The sequence below is a fragment of the Hyperolius riggenbachi genome, chromosome 1 (genome assembly GCF_040937935.1).
Source record: "Hyperolius riggenbachi isolate aHypRig1 chromosome 1, aHypRig1.pri, whole genome shotgun sequence".
Lineage (NCBI taxonomy): Eukaryota > Metazoa > Chordata > Amphibia > Anura > Hyperoliidae > Hyperolius > Hyperolius riggenbachi.
In genome coordinates this window covers 364,121,064-364,135,088 of record NC_090646.1, presented here as the reverse complement: position 1 = coordinate 364,135,088, position 14,025 = coordinate 364,121,064, and the positions used below count along the sequence as shown (strand labels likewise).

Genomic DNA, 14,025 nt, shown 5'->3' with positions numbered 1-14,025 from the left:
TCCTAGCAATAAGCAAGGAATTATTGAAGGAATTTTAGGTGGTGTAGGAACTATTGGAGCTATAACTAATAGTTGAGGTATAAAGACTTTGAAATCTAATTTAGAAACAGTAGGTTTGTTAGGAAATAAAGGTTTAAAATTACAAAGAAATTTGATGGAAACATGATTATGCAGACTGTCACTGCATCAGTCTTATGCCTCTCTGTAGAACATTTGCAAGATGTAGCTTTAACACTGAATGATAATTAACAAAGGTCACAACAGGAAAGAATGTTTGGAAACTCAAACTGAATATTCAACCATTTTTAAGATAACAGCACAAGTTTTTCAAGGACGTACAACACCTCTAGGAATTTTACAAAGCTTACCTATGAAGTATAAACATACTTTAAATCATATAGATGTATAGGCTAATAAATGGTATGGATGCAATCAAAATGAATGAATTAGCACATCAATTATACTGGTAGCTAGTAGAAAACACATTTTAGTGCCTGTAACAATGTTACGAATTCCAGTAAGTGATACACAATTAGAAGTATTTGATCCCCTGTTGATTTTTCTAATTTTTCCCTCTGATCAAGAAATGACCAGTCTATAAATGCAATGGTAGGTTTATGGTAGCGGTGAGAGACAGAACAACAAAAGAGCCCTAAAAAAAACAATGTACCCGAGCTTAATGTGCATTGTAAGGATTGAAATTAAATATTTGACCTCCTATGAACCAGCAAGATTTCAAGCTCCCATTAGCCTAGCAATGCAAGCAGGGGTGTTGCTAGGATTGTGAGAGATCTGTGGCACCCATAGGCACCCAGTGGGAGATGATGTGCGGCGCGCAAAGCACGCCATGGCAAAAAATGGGTGTGGCCTAGCATAAGTGGAGCTAAATGTGCATGAACCTAGCAGCGGTGTAACTTAAGAACCTTGTCTGGCTGATGGAGATGCTCTGCTGAGCATGTTTCTGGGCTGCTTCCTTCTTGGACTCATTCCACTGGCCGTGAAACTCTCTGAGGTGAGGCTGACACCCAGTGGGCAGGGGGTTAAAGAATGTGGACTGCTTCACACAGTGCCTTTTCTGAAATCTATTGAAAATCTATCAACTTGCAGCATTGCACCATTTCATACAGTGTAGCGCTATTGGCTGTCAATCTATCACCGCGTCCAATCAACCAAAATTTGCTGTTCAGTCAAATTATAATTTTGATCTTTTTTTGCTGCAAATTGATCAAAATTATGATTGATGTAGCTCATTGATGGAGATAACATCAATCATAGAGATAAAATCTGCCAGAAAATCTGCTGCATGTATGTGCATCTTAATGCTAGGTATACATGATGAGATTTTCTGTCAGATTCACTGTCAAATTAATTATTTCCAACAAGTGTGATCTGATTTCCAATCGATTTTCCATTCAATTCTATTGAAAATTGTTCCGAAATCAGATCTGTCAGAAATAATCGATCTGCGACAGTAAATCTCATTGTGGTTAGTTGTTATTCACAAGATTAGGGTGATTACATTTTGAGGGTAGATGGGAGAGGAGGAAAAGTAGAGAGGGTGACAGAGGAGAGATAAGGGGAAAGACAGTGAAGAGAGGGGGTAGAAAAGCAGAAAGAGGGAAGAAGATATTTGCCTAACCACATTTACATGTTTCTATTGAGCTGTGCTATTTGACACTGAGCAGTGATTGACACAGAAACCAAAGGTGATTGAGGGAGAGAGGTGAAGTGGCGATAAAATGAGAATAGCCTGGGACTGAACAGTTAAGAGCTTTATCTACATTGCAGGCAAGACCTCACACAAAGGCTATCTACTTGCCAGTAATACGACCCCTGTTTGTCCCTGACAGACTTTCTCACCACCAGTCTGCAAGCAGCCCGCTTTGACCTGTTTTGAAATTTGCCAGGGGAGTTCAAGTGGCCGGGGAGAGGGGGCGTGACTGCAGAACCAAGTGATTACAGCAGCAGTGATGTATGGGTCCTTTAATAGTACCGCTAGGAATTTCAGCCACAGGTTCACCGTACCTGTCCTCGGCCAGCTCCATGAAGCATGAAGGCTGATAACGCCACAACAGACTGGCCCTTATGACACAGACCTCTATGAGGCTTCTACAACCAGAAAGCAGCTATTGATCTGTGCTGCTCTTCATTCACTTGTATGCAATTAGTTTTGCATACATTACATATACAGTATATTATTAATATTATTATAAAATAAAAGTAACACCATATAACAGAGGCACTTACTGCTTATTGAACCCAGACTCCTCTGGCCCATACAGCAAGGATGATTGTGGAGTCCTGCCCCTGTCTGTTCTGCACGTGTATCCAACCAAATGACGCTGCCTGCAAGCACGGTGGGTTGGCGTGGTGTAGTGGCAGCAGCCCAATAGGAGGAGGGGGTTGGTCTGGCTGCAAGTGTTTCTTTATCCCTAGTTTGTGGAAGGCACTGGCTGTTCAGGGAAACTGTAAATGGTCAATTTTGTGAGCATCCCGGACAGATACATTCGGGGTACCATGACAACAGATCCAGGGGGAGTGCCCTGTATCTAACCCCTTATCGACAAGCCTGAATCAGGTAACACAGGTTGCACTAACTGCACAAGTCATGCTACGTAGTCTGTGGAAGTAGGCGTAAAATTGCTGTGCAATCCCTGTGCATAACAACATTACTTGAGTTTACTGAATATAGCCCTATGTTCTCAGCAGCAACACTACTGATTAGCCAGTGCCAATTCTGGTTAGGTGCTGGGGTTATATGTCTGATATTGTATGCCCTGAGTGAGGCCAAATACAAGGTTGATTAAAGTGTCCAATAGGATGCTTTCCACATCAAAGATGGTTGACAGACTTCCCTGCTCACCTCAGCCACTAATTTTTTTAAGCATAGCATTATGGCATAGCCTACTACTTTTGTATATTCTGATTAGATAAGGATTTGTGAAATAATCATGACCTTTAAAAAGGAACTACACCCTTGCTTAATATTTGCTATACAAATGTATTAGGGCTGCACAAATATTACAATTACCTTTCATTTCAGTCTGCAGCTAGCTATAAATGTCCAAATTCCAAAACTGACAGTAAGCCCTAGTTGCATTACTTTTCTAGTCTAAAATAAATAACCTGTGTTGTATGAGTTTTCAGTGCAGATGATCCCGTTCAGATTCCTCTAGCAGCAGCAGTAATCACTGTAGCTGCACAGATCTTGCCAAGGCTGTGGAAATAGCTGGGAGCTCTGGTACTCCCAGTGTCAACAAGGTTTTGTATAAGAAAGCTGAGCTGCTGGATTCAATTATTCAAAGTAAATAATTATAAATAATATGTGCTATCACTCCTAAAAATATGTAAACTTGAGCAAATTAAATTGCTTATTTCTCAGTAAAGGGCTAATTTCACTTTAACACTGCAGATCCTATTACAAAGATGAGGAATGGAGATAAGAAAGGTAAAATCAGTTGGACTGAATACACTGTCTAATGTGAAGAACTTGCTAAATCTCTCTCCTGGAATGTTTCTGCCTTGATGACATGTGCTTGAAATTGTGAAAAGCTCCTTCTGTACAAAGACAGTTAATCAAATGAATTATTTTCTTATCACAAGAAAAATGGGTTCTGCATAGCTCTAAAATTTCAGTATGAATTGGGAAATACATATAGTTTTCTAATCTACTATAGATCCGAGCTCAGATGTCCAAGGTCTATTCATGATTTAATTGAGGAGTATTTAGGTGTCATTGTGGATATGAGTTGTATTGACAGAGAGATCAGCTATCGTTTCCTTTGTTCTAAAATGACTGCATTGTATTAGTTTCTTATTCCCAGAGGTCCCAAGCTTTTTGCACGCTCTTGTGTGTTTTTTTTATTATCTTGTAACAACATTGGGTTTTTAATTAGTTCAGATGAATTTTAGTCTTCCTTTAAAGTCTTTTACAGAAAATGAATACTGATTTCCTTTTTATTTTTTGTAGGGTGCATGAAAAAAGAATCCAGCTGGATAATGAATTAGCGTTATTAAATCTCAATAACGATAAAAAACATTGTTAACGAAATTGGTTAACGATACATACTGTTTTAAAGGCCTCAGTCACCCCCACCGCTTACCCGATGTGTGGTCATCGTTGAGTAAAGGTACCCTATTTGCATCTACAGTGCCTCAATTCTTTTTCTTCTGTTATATACACATACTGTTTTAAAACAGAGGGGAGATAATAATGAAAAGATATTTACGTTAAAAATCATTACGTAATTCAACAATACAGCTTAACCCAACCCTATTCTCACACAGAACCCTCCCCTTGTGGTGCCTATACCTAACCACTCCCCTGGTGGTACCTAATCTTAACCATCCCCCGGGGGTGCCTAACCCTAATAACCCCCAAGTGGTGCCTAACCCTAACACCCTCAGTGGTGCCTAACCCTAACCACCCCCTGGTGGTGCCTAACCCTAACCACCACCACCCCCTGTGTTGCCTAACCCTAACTGCCTTCCAGGTGGTGCCAAACCACCCCCATGGTGGTACCTAGCCCTAACCACTCCCCCTGCAGAAACACCCTTACACACATAGAAACGATAATGTCTTTGATTACATAAAATCTGTATATACAAACAAAAATAATATGACAAAAACTATTATGTTGCAAGCTTCTAAAATGATGACATATTTAAAAAACTTTAATATTATAATGTTGTTAATGATATTTATGGTATGCCCTTTTTTCTACTTTGGGTGCCATATTAACGATAAATGCATTAGTCTATGGTTATCTCCTCCATGGGCTTTAACTATCATCTGTATGCAGATGACACCCAGATCTACCTCCACACCCCTGACATATCCACCACTACCATGGACAAGGTCTCCTCCTGCCTATCAGCCATCTCCTCCTGGGTGTCCGCTAGGTTCCTGAAACTAAATCTAGACAAAACAGAATTTATGATCTTCCCACCCCGGCCATCCACGAACCTCCCAGATGTGCATGTCACTGTTAACCACACTACCATTCGCCCTACCTTTCAAGCCCGCTGTCTGGGTGTCACCCTGGACTCCGCACTTTCCTTCACTTCCCACATCCAAAACCTTACAAAGTCCTGCAACTTCCACCTTCGTAACATCTGTATGATTCGCCCTTTCCTGACCTCTGCCACCACCAAACTCCTCATCCATGCCCTCATAATTTCCCGGCTTGACTACTGCAATGCCCTGCTGTCTGGTCTCCCTATGACCCGAACAGCCCCACTGCAGTCCATCACGAATGCGGCAGCCAGAATTATCCACTGCTCCCATCGCTCCACCACGGCAGATCCCCTCCTAGAATCCTTCCACTGGCTTCCTATCCAGTCCAGAATCAGATTCAAGATACTGTGTCTGACCTACAAATCTGTCCACAAAACCTGTCCAACCTACATTTCCGAACTTACGCAGAGGTACACACCTAGCCGCTCACTCTGCTCTTCCAATGAACTTCGCCTAACCGCCCCCTGCATCACCCAGTCCCATGCACGCCTCCAGGACTTCTCAAGAGCTGCTCCAATACTATGGAACTCCCTACCTCCACCCATTAGCGCAGCCCCCTCCTTCAACATCTTCAAGAAAGCCCTCAAAACTCACCTTTTCACTCTGGCCTACTACCCCTCACAAGTGCTCTAAACCTACAGCTGAACTCTGGTCCCCTATCATTCGTGTCCTTACCTCTCCCTCTAGATTGTAAGCCTTTGGGCAGGGTCCTCCTCCTTTTGTGTCCTACCTGATCTTGCACCTCCATTACTGTGAACCCATGCTATGCATCAGAGTGAACCTAACTTGCCTAATCTCCATGCTCCATCCAGTGACTGACTAAGCATTACCTGGTACTCATACTATGGTGTGTGATCTGGTTTTCTTGTATCCTGTATTGTCATATTGCTGTATGTCACCCCTAAATATTATCTGTAACCTAAATGAATGTTCAGCGCTGCGTAATATGTTGGCGCTTTATAAATACAATAAATAAATGGTCCTTTTTGTCCACTAGCCACCGGTGTCCTTTTTTCCTGCTTCCTTTTTGTACATAGTTATTGATTTTAATACTGAGAATTGATTTCAAATTTATACATATTTATAATGTTGTATAATCAGTGAAATGTAAACTATCTCAAACAAAAATTATATTTCTATGGAGTCCCAGCCTCTGGTTTGACTGGCAAGCTTTGTAAGCTGGAAACAGGTATTGCTTTCGTACTATGTAGAAAAGACTGCCCTACAAAGAACAATATGGCCAATTAATTTGTCACCAAGTCTGATAAGAGCTTTGTTTTTAAATAACTAAAACTTTCTCACAATGACAGTAAAAAAATAAAAAAAAAATCTGTTCAGCAGCACCAGATTTTAGGAGTCAAACCAGCAAAATAAAAATCCCACAAATGTAAATTGGTTTTAAAGGAGGCATTTCAAATCTTTAGGAAGTGTGCTGCAAAATGTAATTTAAAGTACAATATGCATTTAAAAAAGGAAAAAATCAGTGTAATGTAATAGGCCATGATACCACCTGTGGAATTTGTGATTTCCTTCAAAAGGTTGATAAAGATTGAGTATATGTTCAGTGCTGAGTACTTTTCTTAAAAATTCCAGATGCGCATATTAGAATTATAAATCATGATGTTTAATATTTTAAATGATAAGTCAAAAAGCTTTTGTACTTTCAAATGCAACTAAATAACTTTTCTTGATCTCCTGGAAAATAATAATAAATTGACCGTAGGGATGGTAGGGATGACCGTGGTGGAAAATTAACTTGTGAGCTCCACTGAGGGACAGTTATTACCATGAATTATTTAGTGCTTTTACAGGCTAGTGTTTCATAGCATTTATTTTCCTTGTAATTGGTGATACCAGACAGTATCCAGTGATGCCTAGGAAGTCCAAGCTTCCAAACACATGTGATAAAAATGCCTAGTTGTGCCAGATTTATGGTGTGAGATTTTTCATTTACACCAATAGATATCATATTTTTTTAGAATTTTGTTAGTGATGAAAATGCCAGTGTGTGCATGCTCAGAACATGGAAACCTTCTAACCCACCTTAGACACCACCTCTCACTTTTGTATCCAAGATGTGTCATGACTTTGTAATGCTCTTTCACATCTCATCTGTCAAGCCTCAAGCATTATAATCTATAATCTAACCCTAAAACGTCTGTCCCGCAGACAGATATACAGTCTGTCATGGTCCTTCTTCAGACACACTGCACCAGATGTCAACAGGCTCACTGCTTCACCCACTAGTTCCCTTCGAAGCTTGTATCTGTATCCTTAACTTTGAAGGATAGTGCCCTACTAATAATGTTTCTTGCCTCTGTGTACTTATTCTGTCCAATAAACATGGACCTGTATTGCTGGATATTATCCAACTAACTCTCCATACATTTATGAAGCCCAGTATTGTCGTTACTGTACTCTGTACAGTGCCACAAAAGATTATGACTCCTCCAAGTAAAATAAACAAAGTGACAATAATAGCACACCCTTATTAAAAAAAAACCTTGTTCCTAGTGTATCACTTTCTTGTAAGATACATAAGTGGGGTATATACTTTTTAAGATAACTGAAAAGTAAGCCAGAGTAGAGGCCTGCGCGGGTCCACTTTTTCATACCCGCACCCACGACCTGCTACCCGCACCCGACCCACAACCCGCTTTCTGGTGAATTTGATACCCGCAACCCAACCCGCACCCGCAGAACCGCTACCCGCACCCGACCCGCGACCCGCTTTTTTACATTTTCTTCTAAAGTGCACATTTAAAGTAACATTGAGATGTAAAGTTAATAAAACCTATTTTTATACACAAACCAAAGCTAAAGAAGGTTTACATGCTTGCTTTCACTACACGCGACCCGCACCCGCAGACCGCTACCCGCAACCCTACCCGCACCCGCAACTCACTACCCGCACCCGACCCGCACCCGCAGCTTAAATCAATTCGGGTACCCGAACCCGACCCGCATTTCGGGGTACCTATGGGTACCCGACCTGCTGCAGGCCTCTAAGCCAGAGTACTGGTATCAAGTCTATCTCCAGCAGCTACAGCCAAGTAGAGTACACCCGTGATCAGCAGTTAGGAAAAAAGGGAAAAGGAAACACCAAGACACTTCATATCTATAGTATGGACTCTACTGATTCACAGGACTCTAAAGTGATTAACTTGTCTGACACAGTATTATCTCAAGATTGTGTTTCAATATTATCTAAGGGTCTTAATTTTTGTCTCACTGGTAAATTCTAAGTAAATACATTTGAAGCAGATCTCAATGAAGCTATGCGTAAGATGAATGTATACTACTAAGTTCTACTCCTGTAAAAATATGGAAACAACTAAAAAAGTTGGGGTAAGCGTAGGTAATTTGAGTTCCACTCTTGGGACTGAGCTGGATACACGGGATGAGGAGACACTGGCCATACTCAGGATGTTGCTCATGGAAAATGGGGATGCGATGGGGGAGGAGGGGACCTGTGTGGGTAGCAATTTTGTGCACCTCCGCAGGTCAGCATTCTCCCCCCTGGTCTCCCCCGGGAGCCCCCTGGATGTTTTCCAGAAAGAGGTGTTAAATAGGGTCAGATCGTGTCTTTATCCCATGGACCAGCCAAATGTTACCGAGAGGGAAAAACGTGCACTTCACTGGTTGAAATCCTGCAAGGATCTTGTGTATAAATCTGCGGATAAAGGGGGGAACATTGTGGTGATACCTTCTACTATGTATGTGGCTGTAGCCAACAGGCAGCTTAGGAGTTCCTCTGTTTATGAGAAGTTAAGGGGGAACCGTATTGAGAAAGACAAGGCCAAACTCTATATTCTGTTGAGAAGAGGAGTAGAGTTGAGCTTTTTGTCCAAAAAAATGGGTGAAGACCTATTTGTGGAATTCCCCAGGCTGCCTGTTTGGTATTATATCCCTTAGATCTGTTAAATCCCTTCTGCAGGACACGGTAGATGTCATGCAGGTGATTGAGTCCTTTGACTGGCGGAGTAGTTTCCACCTTGCTACTATTGACATCGTCAGTTTATATAGTAGGATCCCCCACGGGAAGGGGCTGGACGCGATGCACTACGTACTGAATAATTTTGGAAAAAGTGAGGATTCGTACTCGAGCATAACACATTTAAATTTAATGGTGATTGGTATAGACAGCTCACTGGTACAGCAATGGGAACCCTGGTAGCCCCAACCTATTCTAATTTATTTTTTCAGTATGGGAGGATAAGGTGATCTGGTCCACCACAAATCCCTTCAGGCACTTCCTAAAATTATGTCGGCGATACGTGGATGACATCCTGATTGTCTGGGGTGGTAGCCAAGGAGAATCAACATGGAGTTTACTGCTAATTTTGGGGATACTAAGGTGGAGTTCCTGAACCTTATGATTGAGGTGTGAGAGGAGTGCTTCACCACCAGGGGGTACAGGAAGGCCACGGCCACCAATAGTCTCCTTCATTTTGAAAGCTACCACCCCAGACATGTAAAGGATGCCATCCCATATGGCCAATTCCTTAGACTCAGGAGGAACAACTCCAACATGATAGAGTTCAAGGCCCAGGAGTAAGAATTGACTAATCATCTTATAAAAATGGGGTATCAAAAGAGATCCATCAAACAAGCTCTGGAAAGAGGCATACTAATGTCTGGTGCCCGACTACTTACCAGGCGGGCAAAGAGGAAACAAGAGGAAAAGATATTTAATTTAATTTTTGATTATACCCCTATGTCTAATCAAATTCATCAGGTGATACATAGCCATTGCCATTTGTTGTCATTGGATGAACATCTGAAGGAAGTTGTTAGTAGGCCACCTAGGGTTAGTTTCAGGAGGGGTAACACAATTAAAAAGATGTTAGTTCACAGTCAATTTAAACCAGTACATGAGAAACAGAAAAATTGGTTAACGGAGAAAAAAAGGGAATTTCCCGTGTGGCCATTGTTCAGCATGTAAATTTGTGAGGAAAGGCAAAGTAGCTCTGTTAGGAGGCATTACGTGGCACATTAAGGAGTTTATTAATTGTAGGTCTACATATGTGGTGTATTGCATAGGGGAAACCCCTCAGCCACTCAAGGATAGATTCCTACAGCACAAAAGATCAATCAGGTGCGGGGTGGGATCACGTAAACTCATGCCATGGAGGTAATGCGAACTGTTTAGAAGTAGCTGCCCTTATAAAAATGTCAGATATGTCTAGAGGGGGTTCAAAGGAGGAAATATTATTGCATAAGGAAGCCTCTTTGATGTCCATGACCAATGCACTGGGCAATCTGGGGTTCAATGATAGAAATGAAATTACAACTTTTTTTAAGATGATTGTATCGGTTTTATCTGCATAGAATTGTATGTATAATAGTAGCATAGTAGCACCAGTTCCTTGAAGAATTAATGCTTAGGCAATACCTGAGGTAAATGTGTCCGGCGCCCTCACAGATAGCTATATAGGTGGGGTGGGAAGAAGAAGGGGTGAGCCTTGGTGTCCTGAGGAGGCGTGGTGTCACGCGAAACAGCTGTCGACACAGGCGTGTTTGTAGCCTGTTGCAAGTTTTATACCGTGCTTGATTAAACTACCTCTGCATTGGAGTGCCAGAATCTCTATTCTTCTTTTCATATTGCATAGTGCATAGTGCATATGTATTTAAATAAATGTGCATGTAGTAATTGCCTCTGCAGACACTTACTACATGCACATAATTGTAGATTCCCCACAGACAGATTACCATGAACTCCCAACAGAAACCATAAAACCATGCAGAACTTCTGATGCTAAAGAATGTGACTGTGCTGACCTATCCTTTGACCATATGCTGCCGTGGCAATTCTTTCCTTGGAGTTAGAGACTCAAATGACTGCTTTCCTTTCAATTTCCCAGCAATTAAAAGGGGCAGCAACATCATATAGTTGGGATAGGAGTGTGAAAAAAATACAGCAGACAAGTGGCAGAGGGTTTATATCACATGGGGATGTACATTCTGTAATTATGCAAATGTATTAATTTCTGAAAAACAAAAGTTTACTTTCTTAAAACAGAAAGAATTTGCGATAATTCAGGTTGGAGTGAGCTCGAGATGTCTCCCAGGGCATCACTGCTGAATATATGCAAATTAACCATTGTACCCTTAGAAGCTAAACACACCTCCAGAACTGCTGGAACGCAATGATGTGTCAGCTTGTTAATTTGTACAGAGCCATAATAATCCAACATGCATACAGGCTGTTTCGGATTGTTTGATCCTTATCGGTGCATGGCATGGGTTAATTTGGCTCTATGCAGTAGGGCTTGTTACACCGAGAGATACAGACTAACCAGCAAGCTCATGGTGACCCAGAACTCATTGGGGTGTGTAAGGGACTACAATGGTCCTAAAAGCCCCCTTACTAAGATGTTAAGAAAAACAAAAGTTTACTTTCTTAAAACAGAAAGAATTTGCGATAATTCAGGTTGGAGTGTCATAATTAAGCACTCAATTAATTTAAACCGTTTCTCATGTTATTGAGCCATTTTAAATTTGAGAATAAAGGGACAGCAAAATCCTAAAAGTAGGAAATGATATGGTCATAAATAGCAACAGAAACATGTGTTGAATGATCCCAATGGAACCCCTGTAACAAAAGAAAAAAAAAGTGAAAAAAGTACAATTTCATTTTTCCCTTGGAGAGTGATGTATTATGTTGTGATTGCAGCAATTTTGCTGAAATGTTACACTTTTCTAGAAATTCCACTAAAATATACTGTACTGCTCAGCTACAATGCAGGCAGCAATAATAATCTGACAAAGGGTATTTCTATTTTATATTCTACTATCAAAAACTAAAATGTATAAAATACTTGGCTGGAGTTTCCCTTTAACAATGGAAAAAATGGTTTCAAAGCTAAGAATAGACCTTTTGAGTCTAAGTAAAGATTGTTTGATTAAGGAAAGGATATTATACTTTGTCTGGTGTCTTTTATTCACATGCGTTTGTGCTTTAGATAGCATATCTTCTTCTTCCCAGCCACCTGCAATTACTACTATTAAAGTATATGCAATTGCCACAGAAAATATATTGTTAGCCGATTTCACGTGACACATATTTATTTAAGTAATAAAAGCCTAGCTCGGGTTCCTTTCTAAATCAGATAATGAATGTCTAAACCTGAACTTCTTTATGTTTAGCGGCAAAGAGGCATAAATAACTATTGACAAAGATAGCTTTAGTTACTGTTTTATTGACATAATAGCCCTCAGAAGGCACTTAAACTAAAGATTGTAAAAACGAGTTATAAATAAGCAATAGACACATTTAAACATATACATTGTGGTATGTCCATTTTAATGAAAATTGCTATATGTGTGAAGTGTCCTACATACACATAGTCTGTGTTATTATACTGGAAGATGTTGTCAATAATGTAAGCAAGCATGTGGGCAGAAAACGAAATAGATCAGTGAATTTGTGGTTAACCTAGGAATTAACTAAGTTAAATATGAATAATGCTACTAATTATATACTAAGATTGTTTTTATAATTTGCTGGTAAGAAATGATTGCAGCTATCGTCCAAAAGACATTCTGTAACAATTAGTGTACGCGTAGTTGTACATGTCAAATTGCCTCCTTGATTATGCATTGCTAGTTTTTTTTATTAAGTATATTCACCTAGTACAGCATTCATGGCCTTTTTAAGGTCACCATTGTGCATTCATCACCAGACTTTGTACTAGCCTTTACACAAACTAGAAATATGTACTCATTGAGCACAGCACAGTTCAGTCATTGGGGATTGTAAAATTGGTGGGTAGGCAAAGATTGTGAGTCACAGGATGTAACAATCGCCCCTCTGATACCTGCTGTTATGGTAGGGGGCTTGGCAGCTTGGGGGGCCGGGTCCTGTGTATGCAGAGTGGCAGTAGTGGTAAGCACTCTCACCTTGCAGCAATGGTTCCCCAGTTCATATCCCAGCCAAGGCAATATCTGCATCTAGTTTGTATGTTCTTCCAGTGTCTGTGTGGGTTTCCTCTGGGCATTCTGGTTTCTTCCCAAATACCAAAAACATATCAATACGTTAATGGCCCTAAACTATGATACATACACTACACAATACATACATATTGTAGACATATGGTAGGGATTCGATTGTGAGCCCCTCTGAGTTACAGTTAGATGAGAAGACAAAATACCCTGTACAGCACTAGGATTTATAATAATTCTTATAAAAATGAAGTTATTACAATAATTACCTGCTCCAGGTGGCGCTACAAGTCCTCTTCATTATCTTTCAGCGTATACGTGGTATACAGCCAGCAAATCGCTATGCGGCTTCCATTTCTGTCACATAACTTGTACGTTGAAGGGGAGTGAAGAGGACCTGTATCGCTGACTGGAGCAGAAGATAACATGTAATGCTCTGCTGCCTCTCTGCATACCCACAGGGCTTCCCTCACTCCCCCCCCCCCCCCCCACCAATGTAGCAGATGCATCCAGAGGAGGTTGGATCACAGTTTCATTGGGATAATAACAGATAACACCAAGGAAAGAAAGGACACATCCTAGTAGTCAACACCTCTAAACCGTAACACAGCAGGGAGAATAGAAAACCAGCAGAGATCCAGCCCAAACAGTGGGACAGTATAGCAGTTGTGATTATGTAAAGCCAAGGCTGCATTATCATACACCTCACATACTTCCTCACATGAAAAGGAGGAGGAAATCCATATTGCAAGAGAGCTGACAGAAAAGTTCATAGGGGTCATTAGCTCACTAAAATCTGATCTTGCTGACAATTTAGATAAAGTTAAAACCAATATGGACCACATAAAATAAGACTGTCGAACTCCAGTCCTCGAGGGCTAAGGTCCTCACAAATTTTTGACACAGCTCAAGTCAATTGATGGGATTGATTCAGGGAAGGTTTGGATCAAGTAGAACACCTTTCTTCATTTTTCAGTCCATCCTAAACATTGGCATGTATATGGCCCTCCTGGACTGGAGTTTGACAAATGTGTCATAAACATAAAAGGTTTTTAGATGAGATG

General features: G+C 40.7%; 1 long non-coding RNA gene across 1 annotated transcript in view; it reads right to left on the bottom strand.

Moving 5' to 3' along the window:
- Nucleotides 1-4,110: 4,110 nt before the first annotated feature.
- LOC137551071 (uncharacterized) overlaps nucleotides 4,111-14,025 on the bottom strand; it is a 61,281-nt gene continuing 51,366 nt past the window's right edge. Inside the window, exon 3 of the long non-coding RNA XR_011026988.1 lies at nucleotides 4,111-4,186. This is a non-coding gene — a long non-coding RNA (uncharacterized lncRNA). The remainder of the gene's footprint in view (nucleotides 4,187-14,025) is intronic.